This window comes from Epargyreus clarus, unplaced genomic scaffold, assembly GCF_041222505.1.
Source record: "Epargyreus clarus isolate Ecla_fem2 unplaced genomic scaffold, WU_Ecla_fem_2.2 ptg000027l, whole genome shotgun sequence".
Lineage (NCBI taxonomy): Eukaryota > Metazoa > Arthropoda > Insecta > Lepidoptera > Hesperiidae > Epargyreus > Epargyreus clarus.
The window spans coordinates 8,833,125-8,839,624 of NW_027332234.1; the positions used below are offsets into that span (position 1 = coordinate 8,833,125).

The 6,500-nt window shown below is 33.7% G+C and overlaps 1 long non-coding RNA gene across 1 annotated transcript; it reads left to right on the top strand.

Annotated features, from left to right (window-relative positions):
- Positions 1 to 5,107: 5,107 nt before the first annotated feature.
- On the top strand, positions 5,108 to 6,263 carry LOC140753700 (uncharacterized). Its single transcript, XR_012103594.1, has 2 exons — positions 5,108 to 5,316; positions 5,583 to 6,263. It is a non-coding gene; the product is annotated as an uncharacterized LOC140753700 (long non-coding RNA).
- Positions 6,264 to 6,500: the final 237 nt, after the last annotated feature.

Here is a 6,500-nt window from a genome sequence, read left to right on the forward strand (position 1 = left end):
GTAATTCCATTGTAATAAGTACAAAACTTTTGTAGTTGTGACTATTCCATGTATTATATTTTCAATAAAACTCTATCTTAGATTGTATATCTCTTTAATATAGTATCTTAAAGGTTGTGTTAACTGTAATAGTTTTTGATCTAGTAAAAGATCTTTAGATAAGTACAAATAGTTTGCAGCCCAGAAACGTTAAGGCTCACCAGTCGATTATATGATCAAAATTTTGAGATTGAAAAGAGTTAACAATATCCATATTAGGTTGCCTAAGTATGATATATTTATTTGTATCAGTTATTTAAATGATTTAATTTCACTTTTCAATGCTGAAATGAAATTGTATGTATTTTTAGTACATTTTGTACGACGGCTGACATTTAACGTTTCGGCTTGCATGACAAAATATTATCTATGGTTTATATATTACCCTGTATTGTAGCTGTCATAAGTCCTATAAATGTAATCATTGAAACAATTATAAAATATAATATCCGTGTTATGTTGCTTTTGAAAAATGTTTAATGAATCGCACGTAAAATATACAACTAAGAAACAATATCACACTAAGTTCAAAATATAGTCTATTATTTACAAAAAAGTGTTTTTTATTGCCCACAATTTTTAATTTGTCCTGAAAAATTAACACTGATTTCAGGTAAAAATGAAGTATAGAATCACAGATAAAATAGAGAAGTATAGTGGTGTGACACGCACAGCAAAGTTGCAATCATTTCCGTTGCAAATAAAACATCTTGCGTCACTGTGACCTCGTGCCCTCTCTACGGCCTCTAGGCCTCGGCACACTGAATCCACTTGGACTCGAGGTATGCAACCTCGAATTACGTCCACTGTGTTGCCAACTGAAAATAAAAATCGTAATTTTGATTACAGATAAAATACCATTAGTTCTTGAAATATTATTTAGTTATTATTATTGCTTCTATCGTTACTTAGGGATAAATAAGCTTTAATATCTTACCAATTAAACTTGAGGCTGGAAATTGAGGCTTATATGAGGCATTCCAAGTTACTTTTCGGAGGTAATAATGCATTTGTGGACGATCTCAGATGGAACTTAAATTGTATTTGTTTTTGAATACATACATATGTCTATGGAAACTGCGTTTCATAAAAAGGATAAAAATGGTCCTTCCAGCCAGATGGAAAGAGTCAACGTCATTATGACGATCTAAATTGCAGTCATAATATATACGATATACTATACGGCATAAGATATACGGATAATTTTACCTATTTATTATAATAAAAAAATGCCATCAAAAGATATGATGTACTTACATGACTTGTCATCTGGCGTGGCGACCATCTTCAAACATCGATATTCTATAGGAACTCTGGAGTCGGTCGTCGGCGGTGGGTGTCCGAAGTTGTGCACCCATTGAGCTGTCACCCAGTTGGACGGATGGCATGTTACTGATGTGCCTGGCCAAACTGTCTCTTGAGGGTGGCAGTTCAGACAGCTTTGACGGAAGCAGCTTTCTGCTGACACTAGAATAAACAATTTGTTGAGAAGTATGTTAAGCCATGCAATAATAAATTAAAAATAGTGTTATTATGATCAATATAATAATAGTTATGAATATATTAATTGATCGTCATCGCTATCTCTGATTTTTATTTTAACGATGAAATAATGTGCGAAACTGAAGTGAAGTTCACCAACCATCAATTGGCAACACCGTGAATTAAATCCCTTTTTATGAGAGTAGTCGTAGCTGATGGTAAATAAATATGGTATTCTTAGACCATTTAAGTACCTATTTAATAGTCTAAATAATCCAGTAAAGTGGAGTCCAGAAGATTAAATCAAAATGGACAGAAAATAATCGCTTTGGCTTTATACCTATCTTACGTGGTCCGCCAATTGGCTACTTGACAATTTTTGGGAAATTGTTTTAATGAATTCATATACGTATTATATATGCTTTTCATTGATAATTTTTTCGAAAAAAGGGCTATTTATTAATAAAAAACATATTTTTATTACGGTAAACGGAACGTTACGCCAAAACAGGCGGTCAAGTGTCATTTCGTAGCGTGACGTCAACACATTGAAAATATAGAAATAAACTTCGACGCTACACATACTTCAGGGGAAATCTTGGGAATTATTTAACTTTTATTAGTACAATTGCAAGAATGTCAAATTACAAAGCGTGTGCAGTGACGATGTGTTCAAGCACGATCGCTAAATATCCTAACAAATTTGCTTATACAAGTTCCTAAACCCAAATCTCATAAACGTTAAAGAACTTGCAGATTCTTATATGTTTAAATCCTCTGTTTGCAAGCAATGACATTTTATACTATCTATGTATGAGAAGTATTATTGAAAAAAAGGAATAAATTTACTCTCGAGTGATTCGTCAATTCCAAATCATTGGAACGGGACGTAATCAAAACAAAACAGCAAGTGGAAGTATTCATATATTTAATATATTATATAGATGTCTATGATAAGAATAGAATTATAAGACGTCTATGAGAATTCTATTTTAAGGGCCCATTCTGTAATTAATAGGACACAATTAAAATATTTCATGACTGTCTTATTATTGATGGTGCATGTGCACTGATTAAGTTACAGGGCTGTATAATTAAAAATACATGATTTGTTAATATTAGTATTTTATTAACCGATTTCTTTGTTTATTTGGTTTATATGGTTCTATTAGTGAGTACACACAGTAGAACTTTTGTATATATTTATCATATGTTACAGTTACAATAATTACTACAGATCACCTAAGCTAAATTTTTGTGCTGCTTGCGTGTCTGCTTTTCTTCATTACTAAAATTATTTTCCGTAACAAATGGATATATATTTTTATCACTGTCATTTTCAGAATTAAATTGCAATGCAATAATAGGAACTGTATGGTCACTTTTCTTCCTTCATCTTGTTGGGTAGGTTACGCAAGTAAAGAAGTACTATTTCCCGTGTACTTTACTTTATGTATTTCAGACTGGTGCCCACTTTCGAAACTTTTGGCTCCTCACTTCTTCTAGGCACGACAGTCATCACATTTTCATTTTCATTGATGTACCTTGTGTTCAGGACAACTTTTACTTTTCATGAAACACAAACTTGCCTTCCTCTTAAACTGCACATACTCTATAACGTCGTCACTATACGATTGTCGGGAAGATCTGTAAATATAAATATAACCAATTAATAACCTTAAAACAGTTCACATAAGAATATAAGTATATTTAAAAAAATCTTAATAATTACTTGAAGACAACCTTTCTTCTGTCTGAAGTCAGTTAAGAAATGTTTTAATTGTCCGATATGATTAAATGTAAATATAAAGAATGTTTTACTTACGTTGTTTATTTGATATTTCCATAGGTTATCTCACGGAAGTTTTTGTATCCATTTTGATTTATTGCACTGCATATATGGAGATTCTTTAAGCTTCACGCTATCAGCTTTAATATAGTATGGCTTCATTTCGGTTCACAACATATTATAAATTCAACCAACTCTAACAGCAAACGATTTAATTATTATTTGTCTTGTTTGGTTTCGATGTAGTGACGTCACATGACATTTGAGGCAGCACTGTCGCCGTTTTGGGACTTAAAATCCACAGATAAAAAATCGAAAATTTCTTTTTAAAAATTAAAATACTTAGAACGTATTAAAAAATAAACGAAATACTGCATAATTTATGTTTACTTATAAGCTATCATATCCAACATATTTCATATTTTATTGTTATAACTGTCAAGTACCCAATTACCCGCTGAACCCTGTCCTGTATTCGAGAGAAGATACCTCATTGATGAGCATATGTTTTGACACCGTTACTCGTATATCTGAGTTGAAATCTCGGGCATTACATTGCAGTTTTTCTCGACCCATAACCGACGGTCGCCTTGTAGTTAACGATTGCCGGCGCGGTAAGCACAGACTTCAGTTTGTTTTAACGGCGGCAATCATTCGTCATTTTCTCGCGTTTCGCGCCGTTTTACCGGCCATCATCCGACGTTCCGATCCGTTCTACGTACGCTACGTAATTATCGGAGAGAATATGATCGCGATGCGTCGCTATGCGATATTATTTAATTTCGCTGAGGTATTTGAACAATTTCGCGTTATGACATATAATTATTTATGAGTAAATGTGTGGGATTCCATAATTCGGATCTATGAAATATGTATATACAATTATAATTGTGTACAGGAGTCATAATTTGGATTTTTGCTTAGTGACCGTGAAACCTAATCTTATGGTATGGCGTCTTCTGATTACATATTGAGACGAAGTGCTAATTAATATTCTACATTTAGAAATTTCCGTACTTCAAGGACGTGAGAAACCCTTGGAGTCAAGTTACTTTTTCGTAGTTATAAAAGTCTAAAAAGTGACTTCACACCCAAATGGCTTTTACATGATTTAAGCCCCAAAGTGTACTATATTTAGATACCAATTAATCAAGTTTAGAAGAAAGTCTGTGGTTTACTTGTTAGGTTTAGGATATCAGCGGTGAAGGTGTGGCGTGGCGACGAGACGTGCGGCGCCCGAGAAAGTGCCTGATGGGCGGCTGACATAATTGCGCACGCCTAGCTGAGTGCATCTCGCTTCCATTTAACCACAGGCGTGGAGTTTAATAAGGAAATTAACTGCTTTATGATACTAACTGGATATATTGCACCGGTAAAGATGTTAGACGACAAATAACTAAAGACAGATGTTTTAGAATCTTAAATAGAACGAAATTACAATAACTTTTTAAGACAAATGTTTAATCAAAATATCTGTATTTGTGAAAGGATTTGTAAACTAGAGTAGGTGTATTTATTTCTACCCTTTCTTTTATTTATACACCTTATACTTATAAGTATATACTTATATGCCAGGCGGGTCAGACGATATCTGAAGAGAAGTTATTGAGAGGTCTATTGTTGTAATTTTTCCTTTTCGGATCACCTGCCATAAAATTATAGGAACCTCTTCTTATTTTACGCATCATAAGCAAAGACAGAATAATATTAAACAAAAAGAAATGTCCTCAAATAACCTAGAAAATAAAATGCCTGAAATTAGCCTTTCATAGACATTCATCAGCAAATCCTCTATCCCTTTACACCCGAGATGATATGAGCGTGAGTTTCACTTTAAAAAAATTCCCACGTGATAGCTTCTTATTTTTCGAAACGCAACCGATGCCGATCGATCGTGAGGAGAGTATCGCACGTGCTACCGGCTAAGTGAGCGGGGTGCAGGCGGTCAGTTGTGCTAGGGACTCGTCCAAAGATGGCAGATTTTTTCGACCCGCGCACTGTCACAGGTATATAATTATTTTTGGTATTAAATGTTTAGTATGTATTATTAATTATTGCTAATTTAAAAGCTAAAAGAACACTAAATACGTGGACTTTAGTAGTTTATTCGATTAACATGCAATTTAGATACAATTAGGTTGCAAATTTCAACTGTTACGTTCGTGTGCCTACGGTTGTTGGTGCAGAATAACGTTTGATGAAAATGCCTTTATTGCTATTACCAGTTATGTGTAAGTTTCGTCAATAACAATTATTTTTGTTTTAATTTTAGGGGTACATTTAAATGACGATCAGATTTTGTCAGTGCGGGGTGAGGAGAAATATATCGGACATTGAAGATCTTCATGAAAGTGAAGAGCTTCAACCAAATAGATTAGAAGAGTTTCAATTTGAAGAATTGTGCCCTGAAACAGATCCAGAAGCACATGCAGATCCTCAAATAGAAACTGACCTAGAATTGGATCTGAAACTTGAGCCTGAACCTCAACCATCTACTTCAAAATCATACCTAGAAATTTCTCGCCGCCGAGCATCTTCACGTCCAACACATCGAAAAATAGCTTGGAAAAGAATACGTTTTCTGTCTTGAAAAGGTCTATACATCCCTACCAACATCTCCAGTAAAGTTTCCATAGAAATATTTTTCTTAATATTTTAACTGTGAGGCTCTTGATATGTAACCAGATGCACAAATATATATTATCTAAGAAGAACCGGTCGAAAACTTAATTTAATTGCAATAGATATGGCTAAAGTTTTCTCCATCTGCATTATCATTGGATGTATTCCCTAGCCAAGAATACCTACGCCTTGGAGACCTGGATTGAAGACGGAGGCAATAACGGAAGAAAGAAGAATGTTGATTTTCATAGAATTACGTAGTTTAGGTTTCATTGCCAAGACAGATTTTTTATAAAGACTAATGAAAATAAAGACAGTGATGTTAAATATCTCCAAATTGTTTTAATTTTCTAATATTTTTTGATAAAAAACTATTTTTTTTTGCAATTTTCACGATCGTGAGTGTGACAGTTCCCACCGGAGACTCACGATCGTGCGGGTCGATTTCTGGATTAAGTATAAACTCTGGATTTTTTTTCGTATTTTTTGTGGATCCCTTAAGCTATATAAAAAGCCGTAATAAACGTTTTGAATCGGAAATTGCGAAAAAAAATCTTCGGGTGTAAAG